This window comes from Colius striatus, chromosome W (assembly GCF_028858725.1).
Source record: "Colius striatus isolate bColStr4 chromosome W, bColStr4.1.hap1, whole genome shotgun sequence".
Classification (NCBI taxonomy): domain Eukaryota; kingdom Metazoa; phylum Chordata; class Aves; order Coliiformes; family Coliidae; genus Colius; species Colius striatus.
In genome coordinates this window covers 22,241,214-22,261,791 of record NC_084789.1, presented here as the reverse complement: position 1 = coordinate 22,261,791, position 20,578 = coordinate 22,241,214, and the positions used below count along the sequence as shown (strand labels likewise).

General features: G+C 40.6%; 1 pseudogene; it reads left to right on the top strand.

Annotated features, from left to right (window-relative positions):
• The window catches only part of LOC133628521 (zinc finger protein Aiolos-like), a 65,793-nt pseudogene that overhangs the window by 27,423 nt on the left and 17,792 nt on the right, over positions 1-20,578 (top strand).

Below are 20,578 nucleotides of genomic sequence, written 5' to 3'. Positions count from 1 at the left end.
AGGGAAGCCCAGAAAGTCTATGTAAGGCGAGAGGAGGAGAGCAGCAAGCGGCAAGTGAAAATGATGGTAGCAGCGGTCAGAGAGGATCGTAAAAGACAAACTGCTGCTGGAACGAAACAAGGGAATGTAGTAGTAAAGAAGGAACAGAGATGTTGTTTTTATTGTGGAAAGAAGGGACATATAAAGAGGAATTGCAGAGAAAGGATTAGGGATGAGGAAATATCGAAAGCGGAATAGGAGAGTCAGGGGCTCTATATTTTAGGGGACCAGAGTCATCATGAGCCCTTGATAAAATTAAAAATAGGTCCCCATAAACAAGAGTTCACCTTTTTAGTAGACACTGGGGCTGAGAAATCGACTATTAGACAAATACCTGAGGGATGTAAAGTTTCCCCTGAAAAAGTACAAGTAATTGGGGCAAAAGGAGAACCCTTTAAAGTAAGTAAAATCAAAAAAAAAAATGTGGTATTCGAAACTGAAAATAAATTTGGAATGGGTGAACTCTTACTCGTCCCTGAAGCAGAATTTAATCTGCTAGGACGAGATTTAATTGTTGAATTGCAATTAGAAATTAAAGTAAAAAATCAAGAGCTAACAGTGTCTGCTTATCCTTTGACCATGGATGATCAAAAACAAATTAACCCCGATGTCTGGTACTCTCCGGACACAATTAGTAGATTGGAAATCCCACCGATTAAAATCCAAATTTCTGAACCCCACATACCTGTGAGGGTAAAACAATATCCCATATCCCTAGAAGGACGGAGAGGATTAAAACCAGAAATTGATCGATTATTAGCACAAGGAATCTTAGAGCCTTGTATGTCACCCTTTAACACCCCCATTCTGCCTGTAAAGAAACCTAATGGGAAATATCGGCTCTTACATGATTTAAGGGAAATAAACAAAAGAACTATCACCCGGTTCCCTGTAGTAGCAAATCCATATACATTGCTAAGCAAGCTAGGACCCCATAACTCCTGGTATAGTGTGGTTGATTCAAAGGATGCCTTTTGGGCCTGTCCACTGGCAGAAGAATGCCGTGATTATTTTGCCTTCGAATGGGAAGACATAGAAACAGGCCGTAGACAGCAATTGAGATGGACCGTGCTCCCCCAAGGGTTCACTGAGTCTCCTAATCTGTTTGGACAGGCCCTGGAAGAGCTCTTAAAGGAATACCAGGTAAAAACAGGAAACGTGCTGTTACAATATGTAGATGATCTGCTCATAGCAGGGAATAATAAGGAAGATGTAAGAAAAGAAAGCATTCGACTCCTAAACTTTCTTGCACAAAAGGGACTACGGGTATCACGAGAAAAGTTACAATTTGTGGAGGAAAAAGTGAAATATTTGGGACATTATTTGTTTAACGGAAAAAAGATACTGGATCCAGAGCGCATTAAAGGAATTCTGGAATTACCTATGCCTGTTACTAAGAGACAAATTCAACAGGCATTAGGGCTATTTGGGTATTGTAGGCAATGGATAGAGAACTATAGCTTTAAAGTTAAATTCTTATATGAACAACTGTCTAAAGACAGAATACCTAAATGGACCCCTCAGGATCAAGAGCAGTTTGCCAGCCTCAAAAGGGAGCTAAGTCAAGCACCGGTTTTAAGCCTACCAGATTTAAAGCGGCCGTTCCATTTATTTGTTAACATACATGAAGGAACAGCATTCGGAGTATTAACTCAGGAATGGGCCGGACAAAAGAAACCGGTGGCATACCTATCAAAGCTGTTAGACCCTGTGAGCAGGGGTTGGCCGAGCTGCTTACAAATCATTGTTGCTGCTGCCTTATTACTTGAGGAAACAAATCGCATTACCTTTAATGGAGAAGTTGTCCTATATGCGCCTCATAACATCAGGGGAGTGTTACAACAAAAAGCAGAGAAATGGCTTACAGATAGCCGATTATTAAAGTATGAGGGGATACTTATAGAATCCCCTAAACTATCTTTGAAAACTATTGGAGTGGTTAACCCTGCGGAATTTTTGTACCCAGGAGAAGGTAATGAACTATTGCACAATTGTTTTCAAACAATTGAACAGCAAACACGCATTAGGCCAGACTTAGAAGATGAAGAACTACAATATGGAGAAGTATTATTTATAGATGGGTCATCACGAATAGTGGAAGGTAAACGATTGTCCGGATATGCCATCGTTAAGTTGGAAAAAGGAGAATTTAAGACAATAGAATCAGGCCCCCTGAGTGCCAGCTGGTCGGCTCAAGCCTGTGAGCTGTATGCATTGTGGAAAGCGTTAGTGTCACTGAAGGAAAAGGATGGAACTATATATACAGACTCACGCTATGCGTTCGGAGTAGTACACACTTTTGGAAAAATATGGGAGGAAAGAGGATTTGTTAACTCACAGGGAAAAGAATTGATACACCCGGAATTGATTCGGCAAGTTCTGGGGGCATTGAAAATGCCAAATAAAATAGCAGTTGTACATATAAAGGGACACCAGCGAGATACAAATTATCAGGTTAGGGGAAATAATGCAGCTGATACAGAAGCAAAATGAGTGGCAGGCAATTATAATACGATTTTGACTATGCAACAAGTACTTGTTAGTAAAAATTTGAGTTTTGAACCTGTAGAAAAGGAAAAACTAGAACAAATGGGAGCTAAGGAACAGGATGGCAAGTATATATTGCCAGATGGGAGAGAAGTCTTGCCAAAGGGCATAGCACTTGAAATATTTTCAAAAATACACAATAAAACACACTGGGGAACCCAGGCGTTAGTTGATCATTTCAATCGGCAATTTGCATGTATAGGTGTATATAACATAGCAAAAACGGTCACAGAAGCCTGCGAGATCTGTCAAAGGGTTAATCGAAACAACATGAGACGAAAACCTCTTGGAGGACGTTCCCCAACATATAGACCCTTCTCACATATACAAGTGGATTTTACTGAACTACCTAGGGTAGGGCGTTATAAATATTTATTAGTAATGGTGGATCATTTAACACATTATGTTGAGGCTTTTCCTACCTCCAAGGCAACTGCTAACCAAGTTACTAAGATATTACTTGAACACATTACACCTCGATATGGAGTACCTGATGTAATTGATTCGGATAGAGGAACACACTTCGTGTCAAAAATTGTTAGGGATCTAACAGAAAACTTGGGTATTAAGTGGGAATACCATACACCATGGCATCCACAAAGTTTGGGAAAGGTTGAAAGGATGAACGGAGAAATCAAAACTACCTTGACTAAAATTAATGATAGAAACCAAATTATCATGGATTAAGTGCCTACCTATGGCACTATTAATTCTCAGAACTAGGCCCCGAGCAGATATAGGAATATCAGCGTTTGAAATGGTGTATGGAATGTCCTATAGGATTGAAAGTCCACAAACAAATGTTTTAATTCGAGATCGTGTGATTAATGAATATGTTTCACAATTAGCAGAGCATCGTAACAAGCTTTGGGAACGTGGACTGATTGTACAGCGACCCCCGTTGGATTTAAAAATTCACAATGTTAAACCTGGAGATTGGATATTGATTAAAGTGTGGAAGGAAGAAACTCTAAAGCCCAGTTGGGAGGGACCTTATCTTGTTTTGCTTACAACAGAAACAGCTGTCCGGACTGCTGAGCGTGGATGGACTCATGCCAGTCATATTAAAGGCCCGGTAACAAGACCCCACTGGAAAGTAATCAGTACTCCAGGTGACACCAAGATAACCCTGAAAAGATAACGTAATGACAGAGACTTTATTTGATTATTTTGTTGTGTTACCTTTTGGTATAAAGTGTGTATTGTTGTTTACATTTGCAATAATTATTTCTTTGTTTATCTATTATATATGGAAGCGTACAAAGTGTGCTGAAGTAAATTACTAAACTTATGCAACTATAAAATATTGAATATAGAGGATATACCGATGTAAATAATATATGCACTCAGAGTATATGAATTGGGCTTAATGATTTGAATTATAATCTTTGAACTGTAATCGTTATCCATTTACTTGTTTTAGGAGTAAGGTATGCCAGGATAAATGGTGGACCCACTGTGAATGTGAACACCCTCCAATAGGAGTTTGTACACAGTGTTAATGAATCCAAAGAACTCTCACTGAGTGGAAATTAAAACAATTAGAGTCTAAACAAGAAATTACTCAAAAATCCCATGAGTGGTGGGAAATCTTTGCCACTCTCAATATTATTGTTACCATTTCAACGAATCAGTCCCCTCTGTAGCTGAAATCCTAGCTATAAAGTGCAGAAGGGAAGTGCTAACTGTGTCTTGCTTTGTCCCATTAGTTAAAGCTGCGAAGTGGGAAGCCTATGTAAACAGGCAGAAAGCCCAAAACAGCTGTTCTCCTGAAGAGTTCCCTTGCTGCCGAGAAGATGGTACACCCCGTGGCTCGAAGCAACCGAGTCGACGGGCGAGGCAGAGGAGGAACAAACTGTGGAGAAAAGAACCAGAACAGTGGGACGCAAAAGCAGCAATGGTCAAACTTCCCCAGGACTGGTAAAAACATACTTAAATTAGCAAAATTGATAAATACCCTTTATCTTGGTATACCGTTAGTGTTGTTCTTAGTAATAATCCAAGTAAATGGAAACCCTCATGAACCGATGCTCTGGAAAATATATTATCTGGAAGAGAGTAAGATCATACAAAATCTAAGCGCTTTGGGAGGAAAATTGGAATTTTACTGTACATTTATTTTCACTAATACCTTTTGAAATGGGTTGTCGAGGGACTATATGTGACACCCCTGATAGACAAATAGCTAGAAAACAAGCACAATGCAAGGCATGGTTCGTATGCCCAGCATCAAACCCTGGAAAAAGTTATTGTAACTACCCTGGGCATTATTACTGTGGTTATTGGGGATGTGAAACCATAGCTTCAGACTGGGAAACCGGCTCAGATAAGAATTTAGAAATCACTTGGGGACCCCCTGGATGTAATAAACCTAAACATGAATATAACGGAGGAGTATACGGGGATTGTGGACCCCCGAAAACGTGTTGGAGACTAGAAATAAAAGTTAAAGATCCCCAAGATGACACATGGTTAACTGGCCGTATCTGGGGAATTAGATATTGGGAACCAGGAACAGATGGGGGAAGTTTCTTTAGGATAACCAAAGAAAAGCTTCCTCATGACCCTTTGCCAGTAGGACCAAATCTGGCCCTGAATCCACTCACTTTCTCTGAAGAAAAGGTTGCCCCCATAAGCGTTGCAACCACTTCTCTAAACTCTTTTTTGGAAACAACTATGACACGGTGACTGAATTTTCCTTATCCAGGGATGCAGGGTTGTCAGAATCCAAGGACCCCTTATGGGACCTAATGCAAGCCTCTTATCGTGCCCTTAATGAAAGCAAACCAAATTTAACTAAGGAATGTTGGTTATGTTATAATGTCAGACCACCGTATTTTGAAGCAATTGGAAAACCAGGTAGGATTCAATGGTCTAATGGTTCAAACCCACGAGAATGTCCATGGGATGACCAGAGGAACCATACGCAAGGGATTACTATTCAATTCATAACAGGTCAAGGAAAATGTATAGGTACAGTGCCCGAAAAGTATCAGCCTCTGTGCAACCAAACAGTCACTAACACCAATATAGAGAGACACAAGGATCAAAATGACAAATGGGCTATCCCAACACCAGGAGCTAAATGGGTTTGTTCAGACATCGGAGTAACGCCTTGTCTATCCCTAAATGTGTTTAATCAATCTCAGTTTTGCGTACAGGTGATTATAGTTCCTCGTCTGATCTATCACACTTCTGAGGAGGTGCTACGCCACTTTGAAGGAGACCTGAACAGACAAAAACGAGAGCCAATTGCAGTAGTAACCTTAGCTACACTGCTGATAGCTGGCGGAGTTGGAGCAGGTACAGGTATAGCTTCCCTAGTAAAAGGTCAGGAATTACAAAGTTTGCAAATGGCTGTAGATGAGGATTTAGCAAAAAATAGAACAACCTATTCAAAGTTTAGCCACCTCAGTAAAGTCTTTATCAGAAGTAATGTTGCAAAACAGAAGAGGATTAGACCTATTGTTCTTAAAGGAAGGAGGGCTATGTGTAGCTCTCAATGAAGAATGCTGTTCTTTTGCTGACCATACGGGAGTCGTCCAAGACACAATGTCTGAACTTCGGAAAAGGTTAGATCAACGTAAAAAAGATCGTGAGGCGGGCAGATCATGGTATGAAAACTGGTTTAACGTTTCACCTTGGCTAACCACTTTGTTGTCTGCTTTAGCAGGACCGTTTATTATGTTGATCCTGGGGCTTATATTTGGACCATGCATATTATGCTATATTTTACATTTTGTTAAGGAGTGATTTGACATAGCTAAACTACTCATTCTAACTACGAGAGCTGAGACAAATTATATACTAATGAAGATGAAGATGACGAGAATTACTGTGAATGTGATATGCCACGTGAAAACTATGATTGTAACTGTAAGGGATTGTATTGCGAGTGTTATGATAAGTGTCGAAATTGTGAAAAAAGGTTTACCTGCAGTGCCGAAAATGAAAATAGCGTCTAATAAACAATAATAGGATAAAAGAAAAAGGGGGGATTGTAAGAAACTATGAATTAAGGTATTGTTTATTGAGATTTATGTTAAGCTCAATGTAAAAGGTCAGACAACAAAAGACAGGAAAATTGCATATGCAAACAGCTGCCAGACATCACTTGTGTGTAGCTGCCTTTACATACCAATACCACCTATGCAAGCAAAAGAGATACTGCTCAAAGATAACTACAGGATGTTCTGAGGAACAAAAGAGGAAGACTCCTCACTCAACAACCACAGGAAGGCAGAAAATGACCCCCTTCACAGCAACTAAAGAATGCGCAGAGTACCTACAGTGCTTCACGGCCACGGACTAAAATGTATAAAAAAGGGACTGTTTGAACTGATCAGTACGGCAGTTGGCGGAGCGCAGACTCCCCTGTCGTCCAGCGCTGTCTTTGCTCATATTCTACTTGCTACAATTAATAAAATTATAATTGGATTATGATCCATTGTGGTCTCAATTTATGACACAGTTTTAAACTACTCCCTTACCCACTCTCTTCAGCTCTTCTAATAAGCCTTAATTCACCATTTGACTTATGGTAGACACACAGACAAGAGTCACCAGCACAACCATCGGTCATGGTTGGAATTCAGGGATCATCTCTCCATGATGATATCTCACATCTGTCCAACAGCATCAACCCTCCAACTAAAATGTCTACCAATGTACACAGCTTTTCAACAAATGTGGAGAGATGATGTTTCTAACGTGAATGGAGTGATTCCTGTCCTCCAGGAGGACAATGGATATCTGAATCTCAAGGACCATTGAAACCGAAACTGCGGAGACAACAGAATGAGGAGTAACTTTATTCATTTGATCTGTTTAATAGTGTTTTTCCTAGGGACCCTTGCTGCCTGGAAAGACAATGTATATGTGCAGATTTCGCAGGAAACTGGGCAGGCCTTAAACATATCCAACTGCTGGATATGTACAGCACTTCCCAGGAGTAACATGGAGATGCCCCTTTTTGGCATTCCAGTGGCATATGCGAACTGGAGCTGGCCCTATAGTCCTTTAAATAATTCCACAACGCCTACAGGAGAAAATATTCAATGGAAAGGGGCAAAAGCATGTTTACCTGGTCAAACCCCAGTAAAACTCCCTGATGGACAGACTCTGTGTTGGGGTACAGCTATTATGATGTCAAACATTCCGACTCAATTACATAGCTGCAAAGATAATATAATTGATGATAATAGCAATCTTAAGTTTGAAATACAGAGTCTGGGGAAGGCCATAATTATTTCCAGAAGTGATGCGGGTGCCCCAGACTTAGGAAACTTCAATATAAATTACACAGCTTCAGATTGGAGTCTATGTTTTAACACTTGTAAGGGAAACCACTGCAAGAATTATACAATTCCACGAGGATGCCCACCACCAGTAATCACAGGATTAGTAGGAAACTATACATTTGATTGCATCCCAAAGGGACTATGGTGGTTGTGTGGAGATGGGAAAGCTAGAAAGGCGCTACCAAGAAGGTGGACTGGAGAATGCACTCTGGGATATTTAATACCCCAAAGCCAGGTATTCAAATACTCAAACCCACCCCCAGGCATATTGAGAACTTCCTGGAGGAGACATACAAGGGAACCAAATCCCTTGGTTGAAAGACCAACCGCCTTTCACAGCTTTGCTCGATGGTTAGGGGTAAGTGAATTAGAAAAGGCTATAATCAATATATCAGCTATCATAGAGGCATTCCAAAATGATACCAGGGATGCCATTCAAAGGATACAGACGAAGTCTCTTCCTTAAGCAATGTGGTCCGACAGAACCGCATGGCACTAGACCTAATACTGGCTAAAGAAGGAGGAGTGTGCATGGTAATAAACCAGAACTGCTGTGCATATATTAATCAAGAAAAGGAAATTGAAACAGATTTAGAAGATATGTGGAAGCAAATAAGAATTTTTCACCAGGTAACTCAAGATGATACATCAACTTTTCGTGGCAACAATTCTGATAATAATTACAATTTTACTATTCACCATCAGTATCAAATGTTTTCTCCAGTGCTGTCAGAGCACTGGAGATACTTACTCAAGCTGGAAGAAACACCAGCTAAGACATAAGCTTGAGTCGAACAAGTACTTTGATAGAGTGCCCGATAAGGAATCTCTGCACGAATAGTAAAAGAATTTACTAATTTTATAGAAAAAGAGGGGATTGATGTAGAGCTTTACACTAACATGTGCTAATAAACCTTAGACTAACTTATCGCAATAGTATAAAGCTTATTTTTCAGACAGGACAAAATTCACACAAGCTGTAAAAGGTCACGCTTATCTCCTCACACAATACCTCCGGGGTCCTCCAACTTCCTCCAACAAAATTCACACAAGCTGTAAAAGGTCACGCTTATCTCCTCACACAATACCTCCGGGGTCCTCCAACTTCCTTGAGGGCAGAAACCGGTTCTGCAAGGGGCCAAGCAATATCTGAAGATAAGATCTAACCTGGACTCACCGTCCAGGTTAGACAGGCATCCTTTGTTTTGGTAGCGATCAATATATCGTCCACATGCTGCAGGAGTTTCCCTTCTTCAGATGGGGCTTCCCATGATTCGAGATCTTTGGCTAGCTGGTTGCCAAATATGGTGGGACTATTTTTGAATCACCGGCCATCACAAGAGCAAGAGCGGGTGTCCTAGTGACTTGCGGAATCAAACTCTATAACTCAAAGAGTTATAAAGAAGGTATGTTTATTCGGTGCCGGGCGCACGGGGGATCGCTCCACCACAAACGTGCGCCCCCCCCCCCCCCCCCCCCCCCCCGACTCGGCAACTTGCTTGACTTATATTTGTCATACATATGTCTTATATGATGACATATGTGCCTAGACAAAGACACAACCTGTCCCCGATTTCGCATGTAAATTAGGTCTTTTCTTCCTTTCTTTTGCATGCTGTCTCCCGGTGATAGTCGGTGATGGTCTTTGGGGCCTTGGGAGATGAAGGCTGATAAGTCCTGAGGCTTTCTCACCCCTGATCTTTGCACAACTTCAGATATCACTTGTCCCCTCGCAGAACGGGATTCTGCCTTCTAGGAAGTTGGAGGACCCCGGGGGTATTGTGTAAGGAGATAAGCACGACTTTTTTTCAGCTTGTGTGTGAATTTTGTCCCGTCTGAAAAATAAGCTTTATACTATTGTGATAAGTTGGTATAAGGTTTATTAGCATATGTTAGTATAAAGCTCTACATCATGTTGAAAGATGATAAATGATTTTCTGGTGTATAGAAAAAACAAAAAGAAGGGGGGAAAGCTAGAGGAAAGACAGGAAGAAGGAAGCAGATAGCCATGGTGCTGTTAAAAAAATGAACTATCAATGAAATGTCAAAGCAGTAAGGCATTGAGTAAAGACTTAATTGGACAGGTCAAGTCCGTGCCTCCAATTAAACTCGCTGGCCTAAATTTGAGCATTGGAGTGGAAGATGTAAACACTCACAACTTAGATTTTCTTCAGAACAGTCTGCTGAGTGCTCAGTGCTTTTGGAAATCAGGACAAATTCTTCAAAAATTCCTGACATTTGATCCCTGTCAGAATTTCTCACTCGGAGTTGGACTTGCATTCATGTGAAAACCAGGTAGATCTTGTGAGGATGACAGGGTTTCCTCTTTGTATTCAAAAAGGAATGTATAAATATCTTGTACTTTGTGGAAATTAGCTTCGTATAGAGTCACCGCCACTATGCTGTGCTCACAGGGTGCAAAAAAACACAAAAGTGTAAGTTATTCTCTTCTAGAATTTTTTGAAGTTAGAGATTGAGACTTAATCCTTTTCCTGGGCACATGGCAGTGCTTGAGATACAAAGAAGTTGAGCAACCAACCGTAATTATTTGTGATTTGTTTCTATGAAAATTTTACTTTTTTAATTTTGCTTTCAATCATAAAAGGGGAATTTCTAAGATTACAATAACTGTCTTGAATGGTTCTAAATAAGAAGCAACTCTGACTGTTGTTCTGCCTTTTGCAGATTCACAGGCAGGAATGGACCTAAGTAATTCTCAGGAACAGCCCTTGGGTGCAGGTACTGTGCTGCTCATGTCATGTTCTTTCACTCTTTCTTGAAATTTTAAATTTAAATGGAGAAAAGCATAAGAATTGCAGCATCCTCAGATTCATGGGACACTGAATATCAGTCACAAAGATGGGCATTAAAAGCAAAAAATAAATTCTAGAATTGAAATAAAACTATGGCACTTCAATATAATATTGGAAAATGATGCTAAAAGCTAAAAAAAAGACTGTATGAGAGGAAAGGAAATGTTTTCAGAAGAAAGCCGAATGTCTTGATTAGGGAAGCAAGAATAATGTGATTCTTTTGCTTGATTGCATTTCTGAAATTATGAAAACGAACCCCTTGTGTGAGTTGGATGAGTGTTTTACTTTATTGATAAAGCAAAAATGCCCCAATTTTTTCAGATACAGTGTAATGTTTAACTTGAGAAAGATTGGGTTTTTTACTATCCAACCGTTAATAAGTTAAACAATTCTATCAGCAATGGTACAATGTTGCTGTGAACTTTAAAACTTCACAGGATTGTTGAAAGAAAACACTGGTAGTTTTTAAAACAAAATATTGATCTGACACATACAGAAATATGTATTATGGGTTTTATGAAAGAGGATTTATCTGAAAAACTTACCTAAATAAATGTCATTGTACTTAAAAATGGAGCTTTAATTCAGAGAAGAGAGGCCTGGATTTCTGCTACATACTGCTGGGACGGAAAACTTTCTGATAATGTTGATGTTTAAAAAGCTGTGTGTGAAATAAGCAGAGAAGTGCAACAGGGTTCAGAGAGGCTCCGATTAAATGTGCTTGAGTAGTTTCCTGGCTAGGGGCCAGGGTGATTACTATTTTGCCCAAATGAACAAAGTAGAGCTGTGGTTCCTTTTCCAAGCTCTGAAGAGCTGACTTGCCCACCTGTGAGCTGCAGTTAAAATATATGAGATACAAAGTTACGTATTCTGGGGTTTATTCCTGTATCGTTGGCATTTAGAACAACTTCCAAAAGACCTAAATCTGAGCAAAACCATAAGATTTAATGAAAGGTGTGTGCCCCTGCCTGAGAGCTTGTCTGTGACTTTGGGAAAAAAATCCATTCAACCAAACTGCAACAGGTGCAACTCTAGGAAGAACATTGGGGACATTGTGAGTAACATTGAGGGTCTGCAGATGCTTTGAGCTAATCACCTGGAAATATTCTTGGAGCATAAATAGTTTAGGTTGGTTTGTTTTCAGAAAGACAGGAGGTTTTGACAGATTGTAACCTGAACAAATCCCAGGAAATGGAAAGTGTGGATAATGAGAAAGATATGAAGGAACACAATCAGTCTAATGAAGAAGCAGGAGGTAACATGGAGTCTGAATCAGTTATATTGGGTTTTTATTCCCCTGATTATGCTACAAGAGTGATTAGAAAGTTTATTCTGGATTATGGTTTGTCTGTAAAAGGAATACTGATATCATTACAGTTTAGAATATTTCACCCTGCTCTAAAGGAGGAGCAACTGTTTTCTGTCAGGGAACCTCACATGCATTTTATGAAATATGAACAGCAAGATGAAAAAGCATTTGCACAGGGTGAGCTCTTTTAATGTGTATGGTGGCATACAAACTCTTCAAAGTAGCTTGTGTATGACAAATGCAGGTGTTAGGACTGCACTTTTAATTAATGTTGTTAAGCTACTCTGACACCTGAAAAACAACTTGGCAATTTTAAAGATTTTTTTGAAAGGACAAATTACCTCAAATTCATATGATAACTCAGCCCTGTAGAATTTAGACTGTAGCAGTAATACTGTACTTTAAACTGTGGGTGAACAGAAGGTTGGTCAGTTTACCATGTTTATTGTTTAATTTAAATAGCAAACCCTTTCTACACAACTCTGAAAGAAGACACAGGTATGAATAAAATATTTAAACAATATGTACTAATTTCTATTTAAGAGGTCCTACATAAAATGCATATTTCTGGATATTTTTAAAAACTAGTAGACCCTCTTCATAGATTAAAAAAGCAGCTCCTGGACTTGTCAGTCTTACAGGCCCTCAGAGTTCAGGAATTGTATATGTGTGTATGACATAGGGGCAGAGCAAGAGATTTTTAATTTCTTCCTTGATTTAGAAGCTCATCAACTGAAATCACAGCATTAATAAACATTCCTGCCAGTGAGCTGAGCCTGTTCATTTATGCCAGCTCTCAACCACAAACAGTGAAAAATGCTGCCTAGTGGAGGATGTGGTATATGTACACTGGGGAAGAGACATACAGTGTTTTACCAGTTTCATGTTGCCTCAAGTACTGCATGTCCATGGCAGTACAGCAGTGTCAAGACAAATTATGCCTGTAGCTTTGGTTAGTAATTCTGAGGTAGCATTTACATATCACAGGAATCAAGTAAATCACTAAAGAATTGTCTATTTTGGTTGCCCGAGTAGCGTCTGATGTTCCCTGTAACATAAATGTGATGACTTTATTTTGGGCTAAAATGAAACGTTCAGATGTTTAACTTTTGCATTATTGATGATTAAACTTAAATCTGTTTATTAACAAAGTACAAATCAACATAAAACCCTCAAGGGAGTGCTGCATTAGCAAAAAAGTCCATGAGGAGGGGGAATTAATCTCACTTAGGTATCTATAGCACCTGTATCTAGAGCTGTACTGGTGTCTGACCTTTCTTGACTGTGTTGAGCTGGTGAAGCTGAGATTTGTTTGTATTTCTTTAAAGATCCCACATCAGCAGTAGAGACTCATTTTAATAATGACCCCGTATCAGGGGCAGAGACTCATTTTGCTGGAAATCCCATATCGGGGCGGAGGCTCATTTTGCTAAGAACCCTGAGCCAGGGGCAGTAACTATGGCTGCAGGAGGCTGTCCCCCGAGGGAGAGACTCTGTATCACTATGGCCAGAGGAGGCTGTGTCCCATGGAAGAGACACAATATTCACAGAAGCTGTAACTGTGAGGAGGAACCCACGACAAAGCAGCTCTCATTAAACTTATGCCCAGAAGAGGCCTTGTCCCGAGGGAGGGACCCTGTAACTGCAGAAACTGCAACCATGGCAAAGAATCCACACCAGAGATATTCACTAAGGACTGCGTCCCGTGTGAGGGACCCTGTATGGGCAGATGCTGCAGCTGATGGGAAGAACTCACACCAGAGAAGTTCGTTAAGGATTGTGTCCTGGGGGAGGGACCCCATGTCGGAGCAGGGGAAGAATGCCAGGTGTCTTCCTCATTTGAGAAGAGAGAAGTGGCAGAGCCCATCTGTGAGAGACTGGCCACATCTCCCATTCCCTGCCCCCCTGAGAGGGGAGGAGGTAGAGATATTGGGAGCAGTGAACTGAGCCTGGGAAGAAAGGAGGGATGGGGTAGGGAGATCTTAAAGTGCTGGTTGTAATTTTCTCATCATCCTACTCCCTTTTTGCTTTTATTCCATTCTGTTTCTTGTAGGTAGTAAAATAAACTTTCCTACTTTCCTCTCTAAGTCGAGTACTAGAGTCTGTTTTTGCCTGGAACCGTAATTGGCAGCGAGCCCTCCCTGCCCTTGTCTCAATCCACAACAACCTTGCTTATCTTTTTCCTGTCATTTCTCTGGGGCCTCTGCCATCCTAATGAGACTGTCATGGTGCTTCTGTGCTAGCTGGGCCAAACCACAACACAGTGGATGGAGAGAGCATGCAGGTTTTCTGACCAAATTTGGGTGTCTGGCTTAGAATGAAATGCCTCATGTCCCCAGAGGAGCTGCTTCTTAGCAGGACTCCATTTATAGTCGGTAGAGAGTAGGTTAGTATAGATGCCTGTGGTTTAGATGCTAGCTTAAGCACGAGTTCTGCTCTGCTTACCCTAAAAAGAGAAGTTTAAGATTTTTCTCCACAGAACATATGAAGCACTTGAGCCTCTTCTACATCCAAGGCATCTGATCTCTCTTTCAGATCCCATAGCACATAAAATATTCACAACCACATTTCAGCTATATATGCAGCCCTTATGCCATTTCCGCTCACACTCGCTCTGCTTTCCTGACATCCCTGCACTTCTCTCCTCCTAGTCAAGCTGTGGCTACCAGAAGCCAGGACAGGGTTTCTTTCACAAACCACTTCATACTGATCATCCAAGAGGACTTATTCTAGCTTCCCACCTTCCCACAGGGTCATGGCATTGAGCAAGTCTTTCTTTTCCATTCCTTGACTGTCCTTCAGCTTCAGTGCCATTTCTCAGACACTTTCCATACATTTAAGTCAGGTACAACTTAAATGCTTGTGAGACAACATTTCCATTGATATTGCTCTACTACATCATTAATTTTTTTATATTGCTACTGATAACTTAAAGTCTCTTTACAATTTTTTCTGGAGTGCAAATACTGAAAATTTACATTGCAAAGATAATTCCATAAATATCAATAAATCATTATTTCACTCTGATATGCTGGCTTACCATTAGAGAGTTCATTCATTATAAAGTGAGTACTCAGTAGCACAGTGCTCTAGTCTTTGATTTTCACTGTAGATGTCCTTTAGGCCCATCAGGGAACAAAAGATCACGATTAGCCTCAAGTACCTGAGGATTGCCAAAGGGCAGGGAAACCTTAATTGCTGCTTAAGGTTCAGGACAAAACAGACCAGGCTACTCGCCTTGGAGAATGTGATAAATGAAGTATCCTCAAACAGGATTCCAATTAAATTTTGGAATTTATTGAATGAATAAGAGCAAGCAAACAGTGCTGGGTGTGCTGAGAGCCTCTGCTTTATCAAGATGCACACCCCGTCACATCCCGAGTTCACATTAAGTAGGATAGGCCTTATACGTATTCATGACTTTTCCTCGAAGGGGCTGTGAAATGTTAATCATTTCTGGGAAGGGGTTGTCTCCTTCTTGCACATGCTTTGTTCCATCTTGGGGGTCTTTTTCACCCTCTTTAGATGGTCGTTGGAGGAAGTCAGTAGTCTTCACATGGAGGTCCCCCAGGCGACCTCTATGTGTATATCTTCGCAAAACTGGTTCAAGCTAATCTCACCAAAACACCTGCCAAGCTGCCATTACAAGAAGCAGAAACACCCTCCTTATCAAAACCTGGTTCAAGCTAGTCTTCCAAGACACCTGTCAAGCTGCTCTTATGAAAAGCAAGAACAAGTTACACAAGAACAAATAAAGCTACTAAAAATTACCATCCATATTCATTGATCCACATTGACACTAATCAGGGGAACACATTTCACAATCCCCCATTTTCTTTTTGATACTATTGATTCGTGTTTTAGCTTCTAACTGAATGAATACTTGTTTGATCAATACCAATTTTGGATCTTCCTTTAATTTTAATATCATCAAAGGATTGGTTTTACCGCTTGTTGCTTTTTCAGGATCTATGGGCATAGCAGTAATTTGCATGCCTTGGACTATAGAGTGGATCAGTCTAATCAAACACGGGATCATACAAGGTAAAAACGATAAGCTTAACATTGAACACAATATCATAAATCCTAATTTCTTCCACCAAGCACCGCCAAATAAATTATCCCACCAGTCATTTTTTAAAATCGAGTCCCATCGTTGTACAGGTACATGTGCGATTTGTTTAATGCCACTTGTTGGTAGCATTTGGAGCACGAATCGGCTGAAACTCCATGTAGGATTAGGTTGATCCATACAAACAAAATCAAACCCCACCTTTTTACTCCTCTGCCTCCACCGCCTACTGGGATGCTTCCAGCAGCAGGGTTATTCATCTTCATGGCAGCAGGGATATTCTTCAGGGGTCTCGTATGGATAATGCTAAACGAGTCTCATATGGATTTTACCAAACTTCAGTATTAAAGGGGTTTCCTAGTTTTATTTAGTTCAGTTTCTAACATGTGGCCTAACAATCCTTTAAACTTGTGTGGAGTTTCTCCCTACCTTATTGTAATAGCACTCTATCTTCAAAGTGTACTTAGGTGTTGAGGGAGGGAATTTTTCACAAAATGATCTTACCACCACTCTCAGTTACTTTCACAAAGTCTCCTTTGTTGCATGCTCTTTCGAGATTGTCTGAGGGTCAATTTAGTCTCTCCAGGCTCAGATGCGACTTTCCATTCTTTCACTGGACCTTTTACTCGCAAAACGTGGTTCCATTCCTTTTCAACAGTTCTCACAGCCATCTCTGTAGTTAATAAAACAAGAAAAGGTCCCTCCCAGAGAGGAGATAAGGTTTCTTCCTTCCATGCTTTTATTAGAACTTAATAAAGTTCTAATTGGTGAATTGCAAATCCAAGCGGTGGAGTCTGGGCTAACATTCCAATTTCTCTTAATTATTTTAATCTTTTTCCAATGGTTGCCACATATTTCTGGATAGTTTGATCCTCAATTACATTGTTCTCTAGAGGCATCCCTTGGGAATAGGGCATGCCATATAACATTTCATATGGTGATAATACAGTTTCACTGTGGGGTTTAGTTCTTATGTTCAAAAGTGCCAATGGCGAGCACTTTGTCCAGGACATTTGGGTGTCAATCATCAATTTAGCTAACTGTTGTTTTATTGTTTGATTCATCCTTTCTACTTTTCCCAAACTCTGTGGGTGCCAAGGAGTATGGTATTCCCACTGGATACCTAATGATTGGCATAAATTTTTACTACCATCTGTGCCGTGGCTCGTGCCACAGGGTAAGCCTCTACCCATTGTGTTTATTGATCCACTATTACTAGTAAGTATTTTACCCTTCTCACCTTGGGTAATTCTGTAAAATCAACTTGTACTCTTTCAAAAGGTCTATAACTGGTTTTCTTCCTCCAGTTGCTACTTGTTGAAATATTTTCTTATTTATCTTTTGACACGTTAAGCAACCCCATGTAATTTGCTTTGTTATTTCAAAAATTCCAATACAGCCAAATTGTTTAAGAAAGTGATCACTTAACGCTTTTGTACCCCAATGCGTTTATGCATGTAAGCATTCCATAATCTGTCTAGCAAGGGCTTTTGACAACATTTCTTGCTCATCAGGTAACATCCATTTCCCTTGTTCTAATTTGGCCCCTATTTTCTCTAACTTATTTAATTCCTCAGGGGTAAATTTCTTTTCTCTTTGTTCTTGTTCCTTTTCATTGTTGCCTCTCTTAGTTTGTACTACACAGACTTTAATCGTCTGAGTCCTGAGAGCTGCTTCCTGAGCCTCCTTATCTGCTAAGTTATTTCCTCTGGTTCGGTAATCTAATCTTTTTTGGTGTCCTCTTACTATGGCTATTTCCTTTGGTTCCCTTAAAGTTTTTAGGATTTTTATTATTAATTCTTGATGTATTAAATTCTTCCCTTGGATATTAATTAAGCCTCTTTCTTCCCAAATTTTTCCAAAAGTATTTACTATCCCATATGCATATTTAGAGTCTGTGAATATAGTCCCACTCTTTCCTTTCAATAATTCTAAGGCCCTATAAAGGGCATACAATTCACAAGCTTGAGCTGACCATGTTGGGCTCAAGGGTCCTGACTTTACTATGTCTAACCCTTTATTTTCTCTTTCCCTCCACCATTCGAGAAGATCGGTCAATGAACAGTATTTCCCCTTCTTTTAGTTCAGTATCTCTTAAGTCAGGTCTAACTTTTGTTTGGGTCTCAATTATTTCTAAACAATTGTGTTGTAGTTCCTCCAATGGTTCTCCAAATAAAAATTATGCTTGACTCTGTGCAGATGTTACTTTTAATTCTAGGTCAGGGGAATCTATTAATATTGCTTCATATTTTAAAATCTGACAATCCGTTAACCATTTTTCTGCTTTTTGTTGTAAAACTGTCCTAACATTATGTGGGGTGTACACCTTTAAGGGTGCACTAAAGGTAATTTTCCTGGCTTCTTCTATTAATAAAGCCGTCGCGACTAGGGCTTGGAGACAAGCGAGCCATCCTCTGCTTACCAGGTCAAGTAGTTTAGAGCAATATCCCACAGGCTTTTTGGTTCCTGCCCAGTCCTGAGTGAAGACTCCATATGCTGTTTGATTTGAGGTATTTACAAAAAGATAAAAAGATTTCTCCAAGTCTGGGAGACTCAGTACAGGTGCTTGTATTAATGCACTTTTTATTTCCTCAAATCTCTGGTCATCTTCTGCAAGCCACTTAAGTTGTTTGTTAGTTAATTTGTTATATAAAAATTTTACTTTCTCACTATAATTTTCAAGCCATGGTCTGCAATATCCTAACAATCCTAATATCTGCTGAATTTCTATTTTGTTTTTGGTGCTCTTAAAGATAAAATTCCAGATACTCGTTCAGGGTCTAATTTTTTTCTTCCTCTACTTAGCCAATGTCCTAGGTATTTTACTTCTTGTTCTACAAATTGTAATTTTTACCTGGACACTTTCAATCCTCTCTCTCCCAAAAAGTTTAATCACTTTATGGTTGTCGTGGTTTGGCCCAGCTAGCACAGCAGCACCACAACAGTCTCTCGCTTGGTGCCCCCATTCACCCCCACCCTCGTTAGGATGGCGGAGGCCCCAGCAAAATGGGAGTAAAAAAAGATAAGCAAGGTTGTTGTGGATTGAGACAAGGGCAGGGAGGGCTCACTGCCAATTATGATTCTGGGCAAAACAGACTCTAGTACTCGACTTAGAGAGGAAAGTAGGAAAGTTTATTCTACAAGAAACAGAACAGAATAAAATCAAAAAAAAAAAAAAAGGGAGTAGGATGATGAGAAAATTACAACCAGCACTTTAAGATCTCCCTCCCCCATCCCTCCTTTCTTCCCGGGCCCAGCTCACTGCTCCCGATATCTCTACCTCCTCCCCCCACAACGGCTCAGGGGGGCAGGGAGTGGGGAATGTGGTCAGTCTCTCACAGATGGGCTCTGCCGCTTCTGTCTTCTCAGATGAGGTCGACTCCTGGCATTCTTCCCCTGCTCCAACACGTGGTTCCTCCCCCGGAACACAGTCCTTAACAAACTTCTCTGGTGTGGGTTGTTCCCAGTAGCTGCAGCTTCTGCCGATACAGGGTCCCTCACACGGGACACAGTCCTTGGTGAATATCTCTGGCTTGGATTCTTCACTACAGTTGCAGTTTCTGCATTTGCAGGGTCCCTCTCTCGGGACAAGGCCTGCTCCGGCCATAGTCACTGTCCCTGGCTCGGGGCCTTTAATGAAGTGAATCACTGCCCCTGGTCCGGGGTCAGCTTTAGCAAAATGAGTCTCTACCGCTGATGCGGGGTCTTTAAAGAAATGAAAATAAATCTCAGCTTCACCAGTTCTCTCCATAGAATGCAGGGGAGTCTCTGTTCCAGCACATCTCCTCCTCTCTTTCATCACTGACCTTGGAGTCCGCATGGTTGTTTCTCTCATCGTTCCTACTCCTTGCACCACCACCAGCCAGAAGAAGGAAGAAGGGGCAGAAGAAAGAAAGAAGATGGAGGAAGAAACCTCCCCTTCCGGCTTCTTCTCAAAAAAGTGATCGTGGAGGCGTCTAATTGGCTCAGCCCCAGAAGTGGGTCTGGCTCAGAGCTGGGGAGAATTGCGAGCAACTTCTTACAGGAGCCATCTTTACAGCCCCTTCCCCCTTACCAGAAAAGGCTATCATGTCAAACCATGACAATGGTAGCCTTTCGGGTCTCTTCCTCAGTTTCCCCTGCCACTAATAGATCATCTACATACTGCAATAATTTACGGTGATTCCGTAAACCCCTGTGGCAGCACGGTCCATCTTATTTGTTGCTTTCGTCCTCTCTCAGGATCCTCCCATTCAAAAGCAAACTAATCTCTGGACCCCTCGTCCAAAGGAGAAGCCCAAAATGCATCTTTTAAATCTATCACACTATACCAAGTATATTTTGGAGAAATATTACTCAACAGAGTATAAGGATTTGCCACCACAGGGAATATATCTATTTCTACATCTTTTAGAATGGACACTTTAAAGGGTTCTCCTTTTGCCCCAATTACTGACATATCATTTTTCTCTTTTTCTATCCCTTTTGGGAGCTTTTGGATGGTTGACTTTTCAGCACC